Source organism: Strix aluco, chromosome 12 (genome assembly GCF_031877795.1).
Source record: "Strix aluco isolate bStrAlu1 chromosome 12, bStrAlu1.hap1, whole genome shotgun sequence".
Lineage (NCBI taxonomy): Eukaryota > Metazoa > Chordata > Aves > Strigiformes > Strigidae > Strix > Strix aluco.
Window position 1 is genome coordinate 10,347,082 of NC_133942.1, and position 25,906 is coordinate 10,372,987.

Below are 25,906 nucleotides of genomic sequence, written 5' to 3' on the forward strand. Positions count from 1 at the left end.
GACAAACCTCCTCCCTACCTTCTTGGGCTAAAGTTCACTGGCTTTTATTTTTTACTCTATTTCAGGCTAAAGTTCACTGGCTTTTATTTTTACTCTATTTCATAGTAGGAACTACTCACTTACTGTGGTAGTCTAGCAGAACAAAGGAATCAAGTGTTAAATTAGGAGTACAAATCACCTGATTTCTCTCAAGATTTAAATTTCCATTCCCGAGAGGCAGATGAAATTTCCAACTCAGCAGCTAACGCAGCAATAATTGAACAATGTTCTGTGTGTTGATTACTTCATAGATAGCAAAAAGCCTACGCAGGAAGCTAAACTTACTGGATCAATAATAAATACAGTTATTTCAGATGAATGGATTGACTCCTTGGTGAACAATTGCTGTCATTGGTACAGCACACACATCTTGACCAGAATTTCTACACCAAAACACAACGAATCGGAGTAGGAATGCCTGCGATTATTTTTTAAATCTATTTGATAATGGGTTGGGTAGCGTGTCTGTGGAATGAAAGAAGCCGTCCACTCCTTTGGTCATGCACTAAGTTTGAAAAAGTACCGTAGCTGGAATTGATACTACACCACTTCAAAGACAGTGTACACAGAAGTATCAGCTACAGCTGTATATGTGAATTATTTTGCTGTAGTGTTCTAAATTAAACTACTTTCTTATTCAGTTTAGTGTAGACACATTTAAATCCATTTCAATAATACTTTGAGGAATTAATCTATTAATTCATTAAATCAAAACTATGTAAGTGCAGCTGAAAATTTCAAGTGTATCCACTATAACTAGATCAATCACATTACATGACTGTAAACTATTAATCTAATGAAAACCTTAGTGATTGCTATTGATTTGTTTACTAGAAAAATAAATATTCTCAAGCTGGCATTTTGAACCAATCCATGTGACCTCTAGTTTTCACACATGCACACACACAGATGCATGCACCCATACACAATAATCTTCAGCCAAGTGTCTTGTTTTTTTCAGACCTAAAGAATGTGCAGCTTATTTTTACCAGTGTTACAACTGGGTCCAACAGCAACAGGAATCACAGCACAAGTTCAGAGTGGCTACATAAACTGGACATGCTTCCTTTAAAACCTGGCATTTAATAATTATGATTATCAATAATAGGACATTTACTGAATTTCTGAACTGTATTTGGCTAAATCTGTCCCTGTAGAAGAAAAAAATGAACAGTAATCAAGTATAGAGTGCTATTTGCATATGCCAATAGCAACTGAATAGAAATTGTCTTTCCTTGCGATTTTTCACAGTCTTTCTAGATTTCCAATCCCATGGGAAGCTTCAGGCCCTTACACAAAATTTTTCCAACACACATTGTCAGATCTCTTAGTCTGACAACAGCCCAGTGCAACCTTCTACATGTGATCTGCAGGCAGCGAACGTGGGCAGCTTCTTTTCACCCCAGACAGAGATCACATCACTCACATAGCAGAGACACACAGAGTCAGTCAGTTTGCACAGACTTCCTCCCCTACGAAGAGAAACCACAAAAGTTCAGCCACTCTGAGAATTCTTTGTACCTGAAAGACAAATTTTGAACCAAAATTTATAGGTCCAGATTTTTTGTGGGTCTTAAATACAGAATTTATTTTTTCCCCAAAAAAATGCCATGTCCTGAATGTAACTGTGTGCATGAAAAAAAACCCTGTAGAAACAGCAGTTAGGTAATAAAATACGAACAGTATTTTTCTTTGGGTAAAAAATAAACCTGTGACTCTACAACAGAATAAAATTGTTGTGATACCAGGTATCTGCTCCTGATCCTGTTTATGCTAACAAAAGTTAGAAGAGAGACCAGAATGAAGTTACCAACTGAAAACTCCAATATTAATTAAACCAACATTAACAGTGTTAATTCTAAAGACAGAGGAAAATAGTAACAGCTTATTATTTTAGGAATGAAAGCAGCTGCTAAATATTTTGCAAAAATTTTTTTGCAAAATTCGGCTCCTACAAAAATACCTCTATTAATAGCAACATGACTACAGTAAAAATCCTTGGCTTCTAACAAGTGGTTATTTAAGAACTGGATTTTAAACCTGGAGTTCCTTCTCCATCTTGTAAATTCTCAAACTTGTTCCTGTAGAAACACAATTCCTTTATTCAGCAGAGCAAAAATGGAGATCTGCCAAACTGTTATGCAAGATAATGAAGCAGTTTCTCAGAGGGTGAGAGATCACATGAAATCACATGCACTACAGAGGGATTAAAATTTAAGGAATGTAAAAAAGTTTTACCTTCCATTAACTTCATGAATTACATGACATTTTTGTTTCAAATAACTACTTTTCTCTTGAAGTTTTAAGAGTACATAATAAACTAAGGACTTGAGTTTTCAAAACCCTATCCATTTTCACCATTTTTGACACAGCAAATTCAAATCCTAGCTGGGAGAAAAAAGAAAATTTTCTGTAACAATGAAGACTGCTAAAACTGAAGCATATTTTTTTTATCTAATCTTTCTTTTTCTTCTGCTGCTGAGAATGATAAAGTTAATATTTTAAGAAAACTCAGATTTTTGCATCTACATAGATTTCCATACTTCTTATGATACAGCAGTTTACATTCGCAAGACCATATCTTAACCCAGTTCTGCTCTTAGCTCTGCATGTCATGATATTTTTCCCTGTACGGAATTTTGTATTTCAGTTTCCATTTCAAATATCAATTTTATTAAGGATTTTGTGAGTAGAACCTGTCATATTGATATAATCACAGAACTGACACTTCACATTGCGCAATCCACCTTCACAAGAGGACTGCATACATAGATTTCACCATGTATCTACAAAAAGAGATATTTTCAATAGCTGTTTCTACTCCAGCATTTCCTTACAAAGAGTTTAAAATTTATCTTCAGTATGAATCACCTTTTTACAATCTGTTTATGAACTATGCTCATCAGTGTTCAGCAACTTGAATTCAGTCCTGAAGGACCTAATAAGAGACAGTTCTCACCAAAAGATTAGTTTGATGATACAAAGTGAGGTAGACATGGTCTTCTCAGGTGATGTTTGGAGGAAAAAAAAGTTTCAAAGCTGACTATTTTTCCCTTTGGCATAATTAATTAAGCTCATTAACTTTATACTTTCACTTTTAGAATATCTAGTACAAAGCATTAAAATTTTGCATTTTTTGTAACAGGAAAATGCACCCCTTGAGACTAAGGACAATAAAAAAGGCACATTATATGTTCTATCATAAATCTAAGCTTTTAAGCACTAGTTTTCCTATATTGCACTAAGTAGTTAACTCAAACCACTATAGAAAAAAATTAGACTGTAGATATCCCTTTAAAGCTTTTCCCTACATTGGAAAAGACAGTTATTTTAAGGATTAATTATATGCACAGTAATTCAAGGCAGCCACCATCCTCACAGCTTGCAACACGACTGGCTAGTATAGAGTTACAACATACAGTTTACAAACTAAGCATATAATGACTAGCTGTACAGTTTAGAGATCTGCCAGAGAGGTCTGATAGACTCTTCCTTACAGCCCCAAAGAATATACTGAACTCCAAACCCTGTATCAGAGTTATGGGCTATTCCTTGAGAAACATCTTTTTAGTTCAAATAAAACCATTACAAACCTGTCTAAAAGCCTTCAAAATTAAAAGCTCCAAAGCCCAGCCTCTGCCTAACACAGTCTGTAGCGGATGAGAAGCCTTACACCCCAGGATTGTGTAGATTGAACCAGGATTCCTCCTAAGAATCTATCATTAAATAGGTATAATATTACATTTATTTAAAATGAACTGACTGTGAGATGTATCACAGAGTTCACTTGAGCCTACTGTCAGCAAGATAGCTTTTCAGTAATATCAATCCATAGTTACTTACTTAAGGTCCTCCAGTATCACAAATTACTTCCTTTTTTAAGATGTACAGCTTTACACACTACTGTATAGGTCAGGTAACCTGAAAGAAATACACAGCTTCGCTAAACTCAAAATTTTACCCAATATAATACTGAGATACTCGAGAAGACAGCTGATATACTATTAAACTAAAAAACATAGTCACTGATACTCAGATTCTTGGCAAGAATTGCCTGCCAGTGCAGAAATAGGATGCTAGTCTCCTCAGTCATGTGTCCCTTTAGACAACGGTAATATTTTGTTATTTTGCCAGTATTCATTCATGCCTTTTGGATAGGATACACCACAGCCACATGCACACATAGATGCCCTGGATTGACAATCAGTTATTACCTGAATGGTCTCCAGGTCAGAGTTTAAGCAAATACAGAGGAGAAAAGTTGCAATGGGACATCTGTATGTACACTGGATCAATTTCTGGGTTTCCAGCTGAAGAACTATGGACCATTCTCAAGTAGGCAGACCATTAGAGAGTATCCCTATGGAGAATCTTGGGCTGGCAAGAGATGGACTAGATGACCTAACAGGACTTTTCCATCACTACACTATGATTCTCTGAACTTCATGCTTTTTGACAGTATTACAAGGTTCGACAGGCATTTTTCTTCAGAAGAGGGATTAAGGTCAGTAAGAATCAGCATCAACTAAAAAAGTGCACACGAGGCAATTGTGATGGCAGTAGGCAAGAAGACATTCACAGTCAGAAAAGTACTCAGTGCTTGTGTCTTCTGTACATGCTAAAATCTATGATGTGATCAAAGCACTAAATGGAGGAACAAGGAATATGAGATTCATGCTTTCACACTGACTTTTATTATAGTGAAATAAGAAAGGTGTAATATGATATAAAATAAAAATAGTAAATGTCTAATAACTTACACATAGCAGAGACAAAAAATTAAATCCCAATTTTAAAAAATAGTTTGAAAACGAATTACACAATCAGTCACGTTCATCAGTATTCATCACTAAAAGCTCAATGCCTATTAAGAATTGAAGTTGAACTTCAGAAAACAAGTTTTGTTGTAGAATCAAAGTGACCCCTGAAGAGATTTTCAGGAAAACACGAAGTATCTATTTTTCATACTCGTATGAATTTTTTCACAAGGATATGCTTCTTGCCTTCTAATACCTAAAAAATATAGTGGGATCACAAACAGCATACCCAACAATAACAAGACGTAATAAATTTGAACAATCTATGCCAGAGGGACCAACGCGTGGCTCTTGAGCTACATATAGTTCTGAAGCAGCTCAAGTCAGCTCTGATACTCACAGGGTCAGCAGTGTGGCTGTCCTGGAGAGCGGCTGCTCGGGAATCAGAGTGCCGAGACAGCTGTGACAGTGAGTCACTGAAGGGCTTCTGAGATGCTTGGTCACCATCCAACCCAGCTGTGCTCCCATCCTACTATTTTTAAAGCTGCCCTTGCTTTCATTTCTCTAAGTGTACCAGAAAGGTACCCCTGCAGTGTCCATGGAACCTTGTACAAACATGAGTAACAAACCCAAATATTTAAACTTTAGTGTTAACATTTTTGGTAATATATATCAGTGCAGAAAGATTCACTATGTAACTGTCATCTTCCTGTCACCATATGATGTTATACATCCTGTCTTCTCTACAAAATTATCACAGAGATCTTACACTCCTAAACATCAAACAGAATTCAATGTGAGGAAAGAAAACACTTTGTTTTCTGAAACAGAAGATTCAAAAGAAGATGGTATTTATTTGTAATGGTACTTCATACTGTGACCTACCTACATGCTTAACCCTGAGCATGCTTCTGTTCCAAACTGAATTATTATCGCACCTTCTACTCTTTATAAGAAAGAATTAGTCAAATGAATTTTACCAGTCAGTTGCATAACTCTCAATCTAGAGGCAGCAGGTTTGGCTCAAAAGCCAAGATGAATACATCTATTTGGTGAAATCACTAGTGGTTTCAGGAATCTTAGAGATTCTATGCAGATAAAAGACGAAGGTTAAAAAATTTCTAGAGAATATTCATAAGTTCCTCTGAATTATTTGTCACAAATTACTTTCATCTTCTAGCTCTAGGTTCCTGGTTTTCTTCCAGTAATTTAGACAATTGAACCTTGTTTAAAACATTCTTGGATCTATAGGTCAGAATAAGAGAGACAGTATAATTTTTTCAAAGGTAATCTGCAGGTTCCTTCATGACATGCACTATACAACATTCTCATGCATTCCAGCATACAATATGAACTTAAACCTTGAAGTGATACTAAGAATGACGTACCTGGAACATAATTTAACATCTAAAGAAGATTTACTCATACAACTGGCAAAATTCTTTCTGTCAGCAGGTTTTGTACTTTTCCTTGAAGAAGCACTAATGAAAGAATTCCAAGTTCAACACAGGAACCCAACAGAGGCCAAAGACACAGAAATGAAGTCAGCTGGGGTGAGAAAAGACTTGATTCAAAAGGGTTTGAAAATAGTTTCTATACATATTTAAGTATTCTGGTATGTGTGTGGGCTGGGCTTAGACCTCGAGGGAAAAGTAATGAGATAAACCCCTTCCTGCTGGTAAACAGTAACTGCAAGTCAGCAGCCCTGTGCTTCTAAATTCACTGGTCTGTCCCAGTCCTACTATCTGCTGCTTGTCACATTGCAAAAAGTTGGTGAAAGCAAAGCCAACTGGCCCAATTAAAACATGAATCTTTAAAAAGGTAGAGTGTTTCAAGGATTTCCTGTAATCCCAATATTGAAAATAATAACTGACCATCTTCTTATTACTTTCATGATTGTATCAAAGATATATTCAGAATAAATAGAGGTCTCAAGCTAGATCTACTTGAAAGCACCAGCAAACCTGTAAACCTCCTCAGGGTATGACAACCTTTACTGTGGCTATACCACATTCCTCCCACCAAACCAAATGGCAGTGCTCTGCACCATAAGTACCGAGCTGCGCCCGCAGATGTAGTGTACCCTAAGGAATCTGTGAAAATCTAGTTACCCATACAGTTACCCTACTGCTTGTCTTTTGCAAATATTGAGAACACACCTCCACAAAAGCACATTCCACAGGACAAGGACAAAAAAGAGAGGATGCATAAAAGCTTAGTTCTCTGCTCTCTAACCTCTGCGTCTGATCTTTCCAACAGACACTTCTGTTCACATCTGTGAGGAAGGTACTATTACCAAGAATTCAAATTTTGTATTACTGGGAGAAATACTCTGATTTTTAAATTATAACTATCTGCTTCTGAGGATTCCCCCCTGATTCTTGGACATCAGAAAGAGTATTTAGAGTATTAATGGATTTAAAGAAAAGCTATTAAAAGTGAAGCAAGATAGCACTAATGAGGTCTGAACACTATATGGCAATAAAAAGACAAAAATAGCAAAGTAAGATTAGAAGTAGGTATTGACAAAATTGAACTAAGGGATTTCCATTCATTTCATGATTTTCTTTTTTTCATTTCACTCTCAATTTATATTATTATTTGCAGTTTCCTTTCTGCTGAAGCAAAGAGGTAAGCGGTAGAGCAGCTGAAACAAAACCAGTGAGGTGGTGAAAGGTCCTTATTGAGCAAGATGCCTCACTTCAAGTCTGGATGCACATATGTTTCTAAAGTGCATTCACAGGGTTACAGGTTTGCTGGGTGCTAACAAAATTAAAAATACTGCAATATATTGTTCTTTAGCATATTGAAGAATATAAAGTGGAATCCTTTAAAACATGAAAAAACTCAAAGCTAGCCAAGATAATTAAAACTTGTTGTAAAATCTGTGCTTTTCACATAAGTATCTTCTTGTGCTGAGGTGGCATAGGAATGTTTTAGATCTCTTGCTAAACACTCATCCTTAATGTGTATGCACATTTTGGCCCAGTATAAAATGATCGTATTGGATCAAAACCTAGCTATAAAGAATAGAAGTAAATGGTTGTTTTTCACTATGGCAATGAATTGTTCCACACTTCTGACTAAATCTCCTAGGAACAATAATGAATAGTAAATTAAAAAATATATGCAGATGACATAAAACAACTGGTAAATCAGAACCAAAAATGCTATGAAGTTTCAGAAATCCTAAACAATCAAGTTGAACAGGCAACAAATAAGGCTTAATGCCCAAAAATACTAAATAATCCAAACTAAAAAAAAAAAAGAATTGAAAGAATTACGAGAGTTCTAAATTAATTGTATCAGACCAAATACATTTTGTGACCATTGACTTAACTGTGGAAAGCTCAGCAGAAACACCTGATCATTGTGCCAAAAAAATGTAACACAGGGAACTGGACAGCACTAAAAACAATGTAATTTCCTCAAGGAACTAATAACAGGTCTTCACCTGAATTCTACATTTGTGTGTCATTCCTTCTAAAAGGGGAACTGCAGAACCAGAGGAAAGATACAAGATTGCATAGAAAAATGTCTTTTACAAAGAAAGAGAAAAGCCTGCAACTGGACAAACTGATATGTTCTCACGATGTGTACAAGATTAGATTTTTGTCTCAGATTACCAGAAAGAAGATTTAATAAGTTAATATATGAACTTCCTAAAACCAGTAAAAAAAAAAATATAAAAATAACATTTTTAAACTTTGGTTAAACTACAGAATTCATTGCCAGAGGAAGTTTTCAGGGCAGAAACTTTGTCTCTTCCCTGTTTATACAACTGAGATGAGATATTTGCATCTCAAGAACACACAAACATTGTCAACAGCTTTGAAAAGGGTATTAAAATTTTGGCTTAAGGCCTAAGCTAATTTCTTTTGAAATAAAAGCAACATGGAGTTATTTAGGAGAAATATTTCTATACCTATGCTTCCTTGAAACATCGCCAGCATCTGGTTCTAGTTGTTCTCACAGACAGGAAGTTCTACCAGTGTAATCAGTATTTTGTTATCATTTGCTACCCTCATTGATATTAAAACTATGTAAATAGAGTATGTAATAGTTAGCAGAGATTGTACCTTTCCTTAGGGACAAAGTGGTCATTTGCTAATGATCCTTACATAGACATTGTAACCCCAAATGCAGTGTAGTATTCTGTACAAATTTTTTCTACTGTTCTGTGCTGCAATGTACTTTGTAGTAGAGCAATTCTAACTTACATTATCACATTGCTCACCACCATTACAGCTTTCCCCCCCTACACACTCCTCCATTTTCAAAGATAAAATCATGACTGCATTGAAAATGGAGAGGGAAAGCAGAGATGCAACCAGAGATGGACTGCTTCACCATGCATTTCTGGCTGACTGATACTCTCAGTTTCTAGGGAGGATGGAGAAGTATGTATCTGGAGATAGGCCTGCTAATTTTCCCATGTTATTACAGAACATATATGGCAGTACATGTATTCTGTAAGAAACCACATGACCAATACATGTGATTAGATAAAACAAGTTTTTGTATCAGTCTAGTGTATGAGAAAATTAATTAACATATTTGGCATGCAGAGAGGTGGATTTCAGCCAGCACAAGACAGAAGGAAGGGGATTCAAGCACTGAACGTGGTGTGAGACAGTGAGAATTGGCATTGTGAAAAAGCAGGTAGGAGGCTAATTAGCACAAGATTTGGAGAATGGGAGGAAATGCAGCAGTATGAGAGAAGAAAAGCAAGTGGCCCTTACGAAAACTCCAGTAGGCTTCCCCATGGAAATATTCCTACTTTTTTTATAAAATAGCTTGACCATATACTAACAAATTCTATTCATTTCTCAGATGCTACTTCTTTTCTGCCAGTAGATTATTTGTGATACAATAAACTTCCTATCATGTACACAGGCATTCATTTGTGGTAAAAGCATTCGCTTAGACTTTTTTATAGGGTTCAGCATTGTTATATTTGTGAGGTCCATTAACCTGTCTTACACATGCAGATAAATCTGCAAAGTTACAGGTGGTATCAGATAAGATATAGTTTGTCTCATCAATTCTTCTAGCTGCTTTTCCTGCTTAAAATTTAATTTCTTCCTTGCATTCAAACTGACATAGCAGTACCATTTATACACATTTAAGTTTAGCTTACACACAGTTGTGAAAAGATGGTTAGCCTAATTTAGACACTTAATTCCAGTTGCCAAAGCTGCACAGTGAAGGAATTGTCAAAGTTCTGAAGTTTCTCTTGTCAGTAAAAGCGTAACAAGATTAGTCTGGAAATACGGAATGGTTAAAAAAAAAAGGAAGGAAAAAAGAAACAAGAAAGTATGGTTTAACATATAAACCACTATGCACCACTACTGTAGCATCATAGGGTATAGCTCAACTGCCTTCAATGGGAGGTTGTGAAAGCAACAGCAGATGTGATACGCTCTGTAACCTACTTGACATGATCCCTCACAGACTGTGATATGGGTGGCTCTTAGTAGGACAGTAATCCTGGGATAGCTCTCCAAAAGCAGCTACAGGATTTTCTTACATGCCTTTTGGAGAAGAAAATACTCAAACATCCAAAAAGTTTGAAAAACATCAAGAGGGTTTAATTACAAAATAGTATTATTTACTTGCTTTGTAAGTTCATTATTCTGGTTAACTGTACAAACTGAAAATCATAGCTAAGCAAAGCGTGAGTGAGCAAGTCGCAGAAACTGTTGCTGTGGGTCATGAAGGAATTGTTTACTGAAAATCAATATAGCATATTTACAGAATAAATAAAATGTTTCAAAAACAAAAAAAATGTGCATTGTTTTTAAAGTCTTTACCTTCATATCAAGAGATTGGCCCAGGACGGATCACCTGCACTTGAAATGACTGCAGATACGTTACTTCTGGTACTGCTCTGCCAATATTCCAAGAACTTCACATCTAACCAATTTCAGTAGCTAGTTTTTGGAGAAAAGCTACACAACTCTGAGAAGCAGTCTACAGGTGTTTAATACTACCTTGGCTTTGATATCCTTTCAACACTACTCTTCAGATCTTGAAGTATCTGAACCATCTAATATTCTGATATTCTTAAAAATACTCTGATATTCTTAAAAAAAAAAAAGACTGGAGTTTTTAATTTGACATAATCTGATTTCATAAAGCATCTTTGACATAAGACAATATTACTGTGTAATACTTTAATATCTTCTTTAAAGATTAATTTACCTGATATTCAAATACATTTTAATTAGTTTAATCAAAGAGTAGAAAGAAGGCTTAGATGGTTGTCCATTCTTTGAGTGTCAGAAATTTCTCCAGAATCTCTGTCAAACCATTAATTTCTGTAGCTTACTCTGTGATTTACCCCAGCAGTTTACTGAGGTTCAGGTACTTGGAAACCACTGAACTTTGCAGCTGATTCACCCTCTTACTAAACACACTTAAAATCTTGCACATATTTAGTTATTTTTGCTGACTCATGCTAGCAGCTAGGTTAGATGATTATTCTTCACTCAAAACAAGGCTGGAATCCTCAACTTCTTCCAGCCCCCTTATGTTACGTAAAGCATCCAGAGCAGTGCCGAGGGTCACTCTGTCAGAGGCTCTTGACAGGCTCTTCCCAGCGCCAGGCAGTGGCTGTGCTCCTGCCACCCTGCCCCAAGGGACCGGCTATTGAGGGGGCAGAAGCAAGATGATGATGTGGGGACACAGCTCTGCAGAGTGCTGTCCCTGAAGACAGGACAAGGGCAGGTGGCTGCAACTTTGAGACCATATGCAAGTTGACTCCAGCTGTGAAAGAGATGGTACAGTCTGGTTTGGTCAAGCGGCTGCTGTCAGCATGCCTTACCTCCAACTGCTTCTGCCCCTCTCCTCAAAGCTGCACACCTTGGTTTTGGCTTATTCTCCTCCATCCCCTTGCTTGCTCAGGTTTAGACTCCAATCCTCCCTCTTCTATAGGAGACACAGTCCCTGCCAACTCCTTACTTCTGGCCCTGCTCCCAGGCTTTCTGCCCCTGATTAAAGGATAGAAAACCTCCAAAGGAGATCACACTTTCTTTACATAATCTATTTAATAATACTTTTCAAGTAATTCAGAGCTAACTCTCACTCCTGAAAAGATCTCAGAAGGACTCTAACAATTTAAGACTAAAATCTGTGTTGAATTATTGAATACAAAGGATGACAAAACCCACTATTGTGGGCTTCCACAAATATACCCAAAATACCACAAACGTTGCCAAGTTCAGTCAGTCAAAACTGAGTCATAAGTGACTTAAAAGGCATAAAACTTGGGGGTTTGGGTTTTCCACATTTTTTCAGGTCTGACAGGTTTTTTATCCTTTCTTACTTGAGTTTTTGGTATATACTATAACCAAGTTCAAAAGCTGTTCCCACAGTTACGAGGGAGGGGATCAATGAAAACCTTCCCCAGGAAGAACAACTTAAAAAACCCACACCACATACACCAAAAAGGTTGGACTAAAACTAAAGTAAATGGCAACACCATACCACTGTGCAGCCCAACTATGCACCCTACTGGTGTTTTTCAAAAATGACTATGAAAATCCATTGTGTTAGAGAAGATTTTGTTAGTTTTTAGATTCCACTCCATCTAGTTAAAAGCCCCTTCAATTAGCTATACATCCCTGCACCCATTTTATTATTTCTATATATGCTATAAGGCAAAGATTCTTTTCAATACAATTAGAAATAATCTAATTCATCTGCAGGAAAGGTGGCACACACAGAGAAACCTTGACTAGACTGGAGACTGGAATTTTTGTACTTTAGGCTTCTACTTGTAAACAGCAAGGTAATTACTGACCGCTTCTGACTCTGACCTACAAGACAGTTTATGTAGCATATTCCTCTCAATGGCTGGTAAACTCTGGTAGAATTCCAACATATATGCTGGTATTTTTCTCTATGTTCGCTAGCACCTCCTTCAACCAGAAAGGCCCCAGAAACTTTTCTGGCACAATACTGACTTTCCCCCCTACCCACCCATAAGCATATCTAATAAGAGTTGCTATCTTGGGAACTATTGTTACATTGAGCATCTCCACAGGTGATGTGTAGATGCAATTATCATCTTCAGTTAGGTGGAATCCTAAAGCAATACCAAGATCAGGCTCATTCACTAGTCAGGGAGTATAAAAACTATCAATTAATGGGTCATTCTTCTCTTGGACATCTTGTTCCTCATCAGCAAGAAACTGTCTGAGAACACTTCTTTGCACTCCAGAAAACAGAAACAGTTGCATTAAAGAGATGGCCACTTCTATTCTCAGATGTTCTGCTGAAATTTGCTTTCTCTGCACCATTACAAGTGAACACGGTGTTCATCTGAGATTTAGGATTCCTGCAATAATCTCAAAATAGAATGCTCTCTCCTCCAATATCACATTACAAACCATAAACAAAATTATGACAATTAATATCGCCAGAATTTTTCTCTTTTGAAAAGCAAATATTTATACAAGGAGCTATTATTCTCAGTCCTCTTCCTCTCCAGTGTACTTTATTTCACTCATGGTGTTTTCTCAATGATATTTCTACTAAGAACATATGGCCTTTAAACAAACATTCCAGACTATGTCCTTTGGGTGAAAATGCACTGGTTGAGTTTCCTCCCATGTGTTCGCCCTACAGCACATTTGTTTTGTTCAATTCCACATTTATTCTGATCATTCTGGTCTGCCAACAAACCCTCACTGCAATGAGCTCTGTTCTAATACCCTGATACCCAGTTTTCCCCATTGATGGGATACTGAGCATCCACTTCCACTTTTAATTAGAGCAGCCATGGGAGAAACAGTATGGGTGTCCGTGTTTTAACACCAGAATAACTACAGGCTCTCACAAAAAGTGATTTCAGGACAAATCCAGCTCAATTTGCTAAATATTTAATATTTTAAGGATGTTTGCATTGAAGTGAAGAGGTAGAAAACCAAGCATTGAGTTACATGCAGTGCCTTGATTCAGTAAAATTAGGGGAACCCAAACTATCACTATGATAAGCCATCTGTACTTTATTAATTTTTATTGATGTATCTGCACTAGTGTTTTTTTAACACATTTTAACATATTTGATGCTTAGAGAACTTAGATTTCTTCTATGTTTGTAGAACATCTGGTACAGTGGACTCTGATGCTAACAGAGTGCTCCAAGTACTAATGCAATATAAATAATAAGAACCACAAAAGATAAAGATGAAAACAAGAAACAGAAGACAAGCTGTGTAAATGTTAATGTAAAAGCCACTGCAATCCAAATAAAAGAAAATCATTAAGGGACAAAATATAACTGCAGATCTTCAGCTGGTCTTTTTGGAAGTCATGAAGTATGATCTATTCAAGGACAGCTAATGCCTCATCCCAAACCTACATACTGTGTTAGTCCCATCAACTTATCGAAGATTCTTTTTAATGGTATGGTCTGCAAAGAACACAATCTCCATACCAAAAATCCCAAAATATCATCAGAATCAGAGAGTTTATAACAAAGATTTCTGTCGACAGGGAGCTACTTATAATGCTTTGCTGATAACTTACACTTGCAATTGCTGCCCATACCAGTATATCTTCACAAGACAGTATGTAGCAGCAGATGACGTATAACACTGCAAATTGTGCGTTACTACTTTTGTGAGTGCTCCAGAGCGCAGCCACCATTCTAAATACTATCTTAAATGGAAAAGTTTGCAGTGGTAGAAGAAAAATGACACTCCTGTCAGGGAATTTTAGGTGTTTGGGATCAAGTCCAATAAATCCTCCTGACTCATCCATTATCTTGCTGGTTTTGCACTCATTCTAAAAAATTCTCTGTATTTCTTCATGCACCCATCTTAAAGCCCCAAGGTTCCCCTCACAGAATGCACAGCAGCAGATAAGAATCCATGAAACAGATACTTCAGAGGAGATTAATAGTGCAAATACGAGATTACAAAGTAATGGCTACAAAATTTTTGGATTAATGCTTCACATTTCTGGGCGTGTGTCTGAACTCATTCTAGTTTGTCTGTGAACATACAGAAGAATTGCTATGAAGTGGAAAAATGAAGGCAGGTCAGCTCTGGGTGCTTGCATCCCTGGATTGCTATTGCTTTGCGAGTACTTGATTCGGTAGTAATCACCCAGGTACCCAAAACTGTTATACTGCCCAAAACTGTTGCCAGTGAACCTAGAGGAAATACTGCATGCAGTTACCGGAAAGATCTTTTAGTAAGGTGGTGCAATATGAAAAAGCCTGATTTAGACCACCCCTACATTACCTTCTAGATACAGAAAGGAAAAGCCATGTATTCCTCTGGTTACACAAACACCAGTAGATAACCAAGCAAGTCGAACTTGGTTAATTTGGTCAACCAAGTTTCACAGGGATCACATGTTTAAGAATCAAAGAATACAGACTGCATATTGAATTATAAATTGTGAAAAGCTTTCACACAGCTGTTTAAGGATTGTTCATTTGGGAGCTGACATCCCTATCTCTTTAGAGTAAATGAATCATGACTTTACAAAGCAGTGTTTTACTGTCCACATGTAAAAAATATGCCTAAAAAAGTGCAGCTGAAGTGCTGCTTGGGCACTTCAGGCAGCATACAACTTTGATGTACGTAAATTCACAGTCTACATTCATCAAAGTCAGGTCAAAGAATAAGACACACTGGCTTCCTAAGAGGGGGAGAAAATTAACCATGTTTGTAGTTAGGTTATGTTGTATGATCTCCACACTACGCTGGAGTATGTGACTTTATTACTTTCCCTTTACCTGAAAAACTGTAGGAAAACTCACTGAAAAGCATATCGCTCAGACTTGAGTATCATCTATTCCTAAGTTACCTTCAGAGCAGTTTCAGAAAGCACTCTCTGGTTTCTGAACATTTGGGAAGCTCCAAGAGCATATCTTCTCCTTGCTGATTTTTCCCCTTCTTTGTCATTAACAACCTTTCAGTTCCCTTCCCCTGGGCTGTCCTCAAGGGCAATGAAAGGCAACACAGTATACAGCTGGAGGAGGTCGGTAAATATCAAAAGTTAAGTGTCAAATCTTCACAAAAATACAAACACTTATTATTTGCTTCCTATTCACGAAGCGGCATTCACCACAGTGAGAATAGGATATGTACTTTTCAAATTCTCTAGCTCTGAGGGGTGCTAGATAAGTATAACAATAGTGCAGCCAAGATTGCTAAATTTATTACAGGAGACTGTGATCCCAATAGTATATTGCTAATAACAGTGCCAAATATCCAAAGGCAGCTGCTCTTTAGAGGTTATCCAGTCCTGTACGCTCCCTCATGGAATACTGCAGAGCAATAAGCAAAGGCATATTATACCAGTGGGAGAAGCAAGCTGCTCTTCTTAGATATAGACGGGCAACAAACATCCAATATTTCTTTGAAAAATCAAGGAAAACTGTGCCAGAGGACAAAAAGGACATCTGTGCCAAAAGAAACCAGAACCTCTGCAAACTAAAAGTGTCTTTGTTGCTGCAAGAACGATGAGCCAGCCCACGCTAACTGCCCTATTCCATTAATGCATTCTAACTCTTTTTTCAGTCTAAGCACAGCTTATAAACAATTTCTTTTCCATTCACAGCCCCAGGCTTTAAAAATAAAAAATTTCTTTGGACTAAAAAAATCCAACATTCTCCTAGAAGTTTGCTACGACATTTTTGCAAATTCATGCAGTCCGAATTCCAAGGTGCTTACAATCAATCTTTTTTATTCTGTTCTGCATTTAGGCTGAAGACTTAGGCTTTGGGTGAAATGTACATAATTTTCAACTTTAAATGCATAGTGTTATATTCACATTATTTTCACAACATTTTCTTTTAAATATTTTTCCAGTGACTGCAGCAAAACCTTATGCTACAGCCCATATTTCAAAATCTTTTTTGACTGCTGAGAGTATCCTGTCAATTTTTCTACATTAGTACTGGCGCATGCTCTTAAAATAAACCATCTGCTAAAGGCAAATTCCTTCACTCCTTGCCTGGGCACACTCTTCAGCCATTCAGATGACAAAGATGGAGAAATAGCTAAATGGAGAATTATTGGGAATGGTGAAGAATGTTTAAAAAGGCAGTATTTTACTTGAGGGCTAAAAGACACTTTCCTGAGCACCCACCAGGACTTCCAGAGAGCAAAGAAAAAAAGTTGGTAAAAGCAGACCTTGACAGGGTGACGATGACATTTTACAACTGTTGTTGAAGGACTGCCTGTTTAGGGTCAGGCCCTGCTCTTGGAGATGTTTGCTACTGGCAGAGATGGTATAATTTGACAGGCAGAGTTTAGTCAACAAAACTCTAAAATTTATGTAGAGAACATGCTGACCAAAAGTGACCTTAACCAGTAAAATTTTGTATATTAAATGCAATGTGCATGCATGTGTGTACATATAATAAATGTATATTTGTATTTTATATAGTTTATATAGACAGACATGTACAACAGCATCTGGATAGTGGCAGATAACCTTGAGCATAGCTGAGTTTAAAAGAGGTATTCTGCAGCTGTTTAGGAACTCACACTATCTTCTCATCTCTCTGTGTTAACTAAAAAGACCTTCTTCAAAGTGTAAAGAAAGAAATATAACTCAGCGGAGTGAAATACCCACTCAGAGTATTCTGGAAGCAATTCTGACTGGAGTATTTAAGTCATGGTTATGGAGGACTTTGATTAATATTTCTTCTATCGTAACTTAAGGAAAAAAGAATTTCAAATGAGGCCAAATGTACTTCAAGATCCTGCCCAGCTTGCCTCTCAGCTTCTTGTTTAGTATTTGACTAAGTGCATCTTGAGGCTTATCAAAACAAAGCTGAGTGGGACTGCAACATTTGCAGACACTCTGTCTGCATCATTTACAAATAAATCTGTACCTGTTCCTCTGGAAAACTCCAAAAGTACCTCCATACCAAGCTGGCAGGTCTGACTGAAATGCTCTTGGTGAGAATACCAACAGATGGGCACTTTCAGAGAATCCCACTTAGTGAAAGGCTCATTGCTTAAAAACCTCTTGAAAACCTGAAGACCTTAATTATAATGGTGGCTATTGTCTTTGTGTATAAGTTATGCAGATACTCGGATTCTTCACAGAGATTAATTCCCGTATTTCAGGAATATTCTTCTGTTCATTTCAGTGCACAGACAAGTTATAAGTGTGTGGGAAATACTAATATTCCCATCCTTAATCAGAAGGGTTCCTGCAGTATTGCCAGGCACCCACCAAGGGATCCTGTTTCTGAGACAGCACAGAAATGAAGTGCCTGAAGGTCATCGGAAACATTTCCATTTTTTTTGATGAAAAAGTAGCAAGAAAAATTTCTGCCCCCACTGAACACTGCATTCTGAGGCTGACTGTACCTGCATTATAAGCTCATTATTATTTCCATGAAATTATTATATCTTTGCAGACTGGCCAATGGCACCCACATTTAGACATGCATACCATGACAGAAAATTCCATGCCACTTTTGTGAACAAAAGCACCACATACTTTTTCCTAGTAATAAAAAGCAAGTTTTAAAGACTGTTAGAACTAATCACTCACAAATTCTAGTTTCAAGCAGAAACAGTTCTGGTAAGGCCAAACAAGTGAGCAAAAGCCAAAAAAAGGCAACCCAAAAAAACCAACCACCTAACAAAAATATTAAAACAGACATGCTACTAGAATTCTCAGCATATACATTCTAGTCATATATTTCAAAAGCCATCCATACTGAAACTCCTGTTATTTGCTATTTTTAAGCACAAGGCTAAGAGCCTGCAACAGAAATTGTTGCAGTCTTTGTTTCCTCATACATAACCAGTTTGCCCCTCTGAGCACAACAGCAGAGAAAGGTCAAACAAATAAAATCTATCAATAACAGGGAAATAGATTGAGCAATATAATCTTAACTTCTATTCTAGAAATAAATCAGTGAAGAATTTCTGGCATGAAAGATAAATGTACTTAGACTCAAAAAGAGTTTAGATTCACCCACAGAAAATTCATTTGGACAGAAAAAATTATTTACTACGTAAATATGTAACACCTAACAAAACGTTAAGGTATCTAATCTATATCAAGAAACCTTGATTTTCAGAAAAAGAAAAAAATTAGGTTAGCATTTACCTGAAGAAGCTTATACTTATACAAATGTTACTCTTTTCCCTGAGTCATCCCATCATATTACTTTAATATGACATTGATCATTGTGTGGATGCATACAGAATTTAGTTCAGAAATTAAGACATTCAAGGGTGTTCCCAGAGGTTTCTCAAAAACAGAGATGGTGGTCACTCTGAATCACCTCTCTGCTTCCCTGGATCCCTGGGCTACTTGAAGGACAAACAATTAGACCTTTATCCTGCTTGGGGCTTCAGCTCACTGGAAGGTAACTGCATGTGCACTGTCATATTGAGACTGAATACATTATACTAACATCCTATAAAACCACACAAAAGGGATCTGATATTATATAATTTAAAGACAAACTACACTATGACATTTTCTTAAGAAATGAGACCTGACAAGTCACAACCATATGCAAAGTATCATGGTGTTGAAGTAATCAACAAATATTATTACTCTAACAAATACCAAAGAGTATTTCAGTACAGCTCCATCTGACCCAATACACTATGCCATTCTGAAAAGAAATAAAAATAACCTGAAAAACTTCAATCACTCAAATATATTTCTACTTAAAATTAAATGTAAATCCAGTTGCTGGTATAATGACTACTATGGAGTTAATATCCCTGGTAGATTTAAAGTGGAGTGCTGAATTTATTCACAAACATAAATCAAACAGTTTGAATCAATTCAGAAACACAAATCAAGGTCAATCACAATTTAAAATTTAGTAAATGAAATTACTTTTCATTATGGTTAACATCCTTAGGTTAATCTTAGGCAACCTTAAGTTTCACCTAGTATTATGCTTGAGACTTAACAATTTGCTTCAAAATTTCAATTAGTTCTTACATAAAACTTTGGACTTGTTTTTAAATAAAAAACAAGATGACAGAATAAATAATGTTGAAAATAAACTCCTCTTTCCTCGAGGATTGCATCAAAAGCCAGAAGTTTCTTCTCTTTCCATCAGTATTATATTTCAAAAGTTATTTCAATTAAATTATTTTTTTCTAAAAAAAAAACCCCTTTTCTCTGTATTTAAAGCTATTTACTATCTATGTTAAAACCAGTAATACATATTTTTCTGCATTGTTTTCTATATACTTGACCAATGAAATACGAAACAAAGATGTAAAGGACCTTCATTTCATTAACTGTAAAATGTGTTAATTGGTTAAATAAAAGATTTTTTTTTTTAATAATTTAAACTATCTTAGGTAAAACAAACTGGCTCTACTGTATAAGGTCAGTGCTATGTTCATATATCCATCAATAAGTGAAATTATTATTATAATAAACAAGTCACAGTACAAGAAGAATATTGTGAAGCAAGTCTAAGCTACTATGGCGGATTTAATTCTTGGAAACAGCTGCGTAACAATCACACTTCTCTGAACAGTAACAAATTAAGGGCATCCACAAGACTCCAGCTGTGCTAATGAATTCTTTCTTCCACATCTACAGAGATGACCAAAATACCTGCAGGACTTCTTAAAGAATGTCAGTGTTCTTACATCTCCATCTTAAGAAATAACTCTAAAATATAATTTGTGGTATTATTCATTTACCATTTTACTAATTTTACAGATACATATTCAAATTAAAATACACAGCAGGAAAAATCAAGACAAATGAAAGCATAAAACTAGAACAATTTTATTAAAAAAAAAAAAAATCAAACTACAGAATATCTGCCACCTCAGAAGTCATTTATAAGATGATTCAAAGGGAAGATGAGTTTGGGTTAAATTAAATATAACAGAAGCTGCAATAAATCCATGCACTTCAGTAGAGACTAGATAGCCTTGCTCAGCACTACGCTCTACAAACTAGCTAAGCAGTATAGTACAGTATCCTCTTTTGATCACTAGATTTTTTTCACTGGGGGAACTGGGGCTAATCACAGCAACAATTACCTAACATACAGGTAAGGACATTTCAAACAAATTGATTATTCAGCCTGCTGTATACTTGAAAAATCTACCAGTGAAATCGGGGAAGTGAAATAAGGATGTCATCACAAACATCCAGGAAAGTTAATCACTAAAGCTTCTAAAAAGCCTTGAAACATTATTACAAGTTATAAAGCAGGTGAAACTCCTAAGTAACACAAGCCACAGCAACCTACAGACACTCACTCACAGCTGCTCCCACAGCACTTGGGTGCACATGCACCTCCTCACACATAGAGCATGCTGGGCAGACGTGTATCCCCCCAGAGAGCATGTGAGGTCAAGCACTCCATCCTGCTAATGAGAGCAGGCAAGCACAGAGAGAAGTACAGAGTTTCTATCTCCTCTGCAAGGCAGTGCACAAGATACCATATCCAAATCAATAGCATAATACTTACTACAGTGAACTAAAAATCAATGTTATGGGTGAACACGTGCATCCCCTATCTAAAAAAGGGAATCATGAATTAGCTATTTCTCACTTTCTGATTATCTCTTCCTCTGTAGCCTCTTCCACTTTGTCGTGCATTCCACAGTGCTTTATTCAGACTGCCCTTTGTACTTAATTGCCCCTCTCTTCTTCTCTTTTGGGTAATCTTCGACCCTACTTTGTTACTTCTGTATTTTGCGTGCTGACATCCACTGACCTCTAAAGCAGTAGTACACAGTGATTCTAGCCAAATTCACTTCGTTGTCAGTACTTGGCAAGAAGAGACAAAACAATGCATCTGAAAAAGGTAAGACTAGAAAATAATAGAAAAGTGGGGCGGGCAGGAGTAAGACTCAGCATTTCTATAACATTTTGCAAAATTATTCCTTGGAATTCCACCCAATGCAAGTGGAAGTATACTGGAGATTATCTGCCTCACTATGACTGTAGGTCAACTGAAAACTTGCTGTGTGCATGTTTATTGAGAGCAGGCTAGCATCAGCTGCCTCCAGAAAATATGCAGAACTGGACTTGTTCATATTGTAAGTAACTGTAGTGCTCTGATTTCCAAGGAGAGCTGCTTCTTCCACAAGGGCTGGTTTTGGCAGGAAAGTGTTACATCCATATTCCTTTAAACATACAGTTTTCAAAATGCTGATTTTAGTAATGTCTCAAGTCCAATTATAACAGTTACAATACTAAAAATGAAAATGGTATCTTGGACATTCCATTATCATTAAAGTTCTTAAGAAGAGTGCCTTATAAATGCTTTCAAAGTCTCCCATGTTGTCATTCCCACAAAACATCATCACTGTCTTGCAGGGAAAGAAGGGAACAATTTCTCTGTGTTGTAGGGGTGCTCAATGTTTGTAATGCTATAAGCCATGTACAAAATCTGTCATACAGTCAGCAACCACAAGATCCATTCATACACCTCAGAGCTGTCATACAGACTCCCAAGGTAGTTACACCCACAGGAGGATGACTCCCCAGCAGCCCCAGTGCTCTATCACATAGGGCAGTCCCAAAAATGCACCTTCATCCCAACGTGCCCTTCAGAAGCCCTAGTACCAGTGCAGCACTTGAACAGCTTGAGAGCCATATGCAGCTAAACAATCAAAAGGTTAGTCACATCTTACCTATTGTTATAAATAGATTGTAAGATCCTTGAGAGGAAACGCATTGTGTTTGCTCAATACCTAATACAACAAAATCCCTGTTGATGAATTGGACTCAGAAGCGCTACTGCTATACAGGGTAGCTTGTGCAAAGCCAGAGTTTGCTTCAGTGCAGTAAACATTAAAATACGGATGTAACAAACATTAGTACAACAAGTTTATTCTACAAGGTAGTATGTATTCTTCCCCTGAGAACTGATAATCTTATTTTTTCCTCTTTTCTCTCAAGTTTTCTGCAACATGGAGTAGCGGTTCTGCAACACTTCTGGGTTGCAGATAACGATTTGCCAATATTCAAAAAGATATAGAGATTTATTTTTTTATATATAAAGCTGAGTATTTCAAGGGCTAATATTTGGGGAAGCATAGCATGATGACACGCTGTAGAGAAGAACTGAAGGGCAATAAACCAGGTTTCACTCAGTTTGTGGGAACAAGTCATAATCTGACTAAGTGGTAGCACTAATACATGGAGAGGATAAAGAAAAGAAAAAGGATGAAAGAAGTTGAAGACACATACACGTTTTAAGGGACCTGGACCTGCTGTACTATCACCCTGTGGCTTAACATTATTTCACCACTTTATCTTCTCGTTTGCTGTCTTAGCAAAATAGTAATGAGAGGCATCACTACTACAAACTATCATCCACTTAAGACAGCAGAAGTATCACAAAGAAATAAAACCCAGATTTTGTCAGCAATCCTGCAGACTCCTACCACTTGTAATCAGGGAGATACCTCCTGAAAGGACGTTAAGGATACTACAGTGTGAGCCAGCTATGGGATGGTAACACAAGTATGCAACGCACCAACCAGGAGTCATGCGCTTTGACAGTCTCTCACATATACCTGAGGCTTGCAATAAGTCATTGCAGCAGCAGGCCATCCAATAATGAGGTTGTCCAGTGCTCTTGGGTATATCACCCATATTAAGAGCCACAGGTATAAGTAAAAGCCATTAATACCACAAACTTCGGATTTTATTAACTGTGGTAAAAAAGAAACTTGGCTGCATCACGTCTTAAGACGACCGTCTGAAGGTGCCTGTGGTATTCCCTCCAAGTCACTCTTCGGCCTCTGTTGGAATTTTACACATGCAATAGGCTCTTCCCTGGTTATCCCCTCTCTTCTAAAGAATAACCCTAGTTTTTAATCAGCCTTACAGCTTAATGCAGTTCACGCAACTTATACCCTGCCATAGCTAAAGTCACAGTAAAGTAGTAAATATAGTATTTCCATGTATTGAATTTTTGTATGTGCATACTGTGTGGAAAACCAGAACCTTCCCACTGGGGACAGTCTTCATACTTCAAGAAAAGAAAGTATAACTAATTTTTTACATCTTTTTGCTGTTAGGATTTGTCTTCAGTAAGAATTTGCCTAGTGATAGGGAACAAAACGTTTACAAAAAAGATCAGTTTGGGATGCACATAGGCGTTATTTTAAAGTGAAATACAGTAACATTCAGAATTATTATGGATCTCAATCTCATTACACGTCGAAGAAAACCAACAGCTCATGGATGCTCAAGTTACATTGAGTTTGTCAGCATATAAATTAACCACATATTTAAATATGAAACTTTACATCTTTGTTGTACATAAAATGGATCTACTGCAACATAAAACAGTTGTAAAGTTTTAAAAAGCTCTTTCACCTCATTGTATAAATCTTTTCTTTTCAATTTTATTCTATATACCAGTGCCCAAGATTTCTTACCAGAAAAAGATGTTTAACATGAAGTTAAGCAGAGTTCTGGGAGCACTCTGGAAAGATTTAGGCATACTAATTTCCTCAATTATTTCTTTAGATCTATTTTTAATCATAATTTTAAAACAATAAAAGTACCACTATACAGTATCAAGAAAAAATTCAGTGTGATTCCAAATTATGCAGCAGCAAAAAAATATGTATTTATGACTGTTTTGTGCTTAGCTATTTAAACTTGTATCATCCTTTAACATGAGACCTCAGAATAAAAAGTGAGCTTCCTTTCCTGATCCTAATTATCAATACTTAGCTATTAATATATGAATTTATACACATACACACTCTACACATTTGTGTGCTACAGACATGCTCCATTACTATCTGTCTCAAATGTCTTTGCAAAGGTTCTATGGCATGCAAGATATTCTTTTTACCGTTGGCTATAACCCTTTTTTCTTTGAAGGCCCCAAGAGTAGGGATAGATTTAGATAAAACTCCTTAATAGGACCACACAGATGAAGACCCATATAGCACAAGCTAAAATTATTGTTTCAGTAATCTCATTCCCTAAGGGAATTTTTAAACCTTCAGTAAGGTAATGATTACACTGATATCACTACTGTGACAATAGTTTGCACAGACACACCAAAACAAGCTTTAAAATTAGGCAACGTGAGTTACCAGCAGCACGGAACTGAACACAGGCTCCCTGCACATGCTTCCCCAGCTATGGGACCCAGCTTTGCAGTACCCGCACTGCTAGAAGTATTTGGACACCATACAAGACACTACATCACAAATCCTTGCTACTAATTTCATTACTTCCTTAAACAGAAAACAGAAAGTTCTTTGTCCCAGAGAGAGCACTACAAGACTTCATAATTAGAGACAAAACAGTCCTGAGAAAAAAAATACTAATTATGCTATTGGCATCATCCCTAAAAAACATCACACCGAATGATGTAACATATTCAAACCATTGTTTTTCTTTAGATAACAGTATTTTCCCAAACTGCATCTGAACGTTCTAGTTAAATTGTTTATATTACCACGTAATGCCAGACAATATCTCCACATCACTACCGATTTGTACATTTTAAAGACAGCACATATTTCCTATCTACCTCTTTCAGCCTCATATTTAATAACTGGTTTATAATTTAATATATTCTTTGATATTATTTAGTACTTCAAAACTACATATTTATCAGAATTTGTTTTGCTCAAATTCCCCCGTTACTTGAGAGGTGTAGCTTTTCATGTTTTTTCAGTAAAGAACTTTTGAGAACATACTGTGTTTAGGACTAATTCTAGTATTTTGTAAACAGTATAAATAGCAGGAAATTTACCCCCATGTCCCATACTCTTTCACATTAACAATTTCTTTTCTTCCATCATTTGAATGTAAACAACTGCTCTTGAATTAAAAGTTGTGAAAAAAACTCTTCCAGTTTTCTCTCTCAACTCAGCAAAATCTCTAAAGCATCACCTACATAAAATCTTTGAAACCATGATCACACTGAATTTTCTGAAACTAGAAGACAAACATACCTACACCATAATCAAAGAGAAGAAAATAAGTATATACCAGTACTGCTTAACTGGATTAAGATATCATTTGTGATACTAGCTTTTAAGTGCTATAAGCACACACATCTTTTAAGAACATTTATTTCTTTTTCTAGTACTCTATTATGGCCATATAGAACTAAAATAATTTTGCTTTTTGTAAAAAAT

The 25,906-nt window shown here is 36.5% G+C and overlaps 1 protein-coding gene across 8 annotated transcripts in view; it reads right to left on the minus strand.

The window, feature by feature from the left end:
• TJP1 (tight junction protein 1) overlaps positions 1–25,906 on the minus strand; it is a 197,058-nt gene that overhangs the window by 128,883 nt on the left and 42,269 nt on the right. The gene's annotated exons all lie outside the window — the stretch shown is intronic.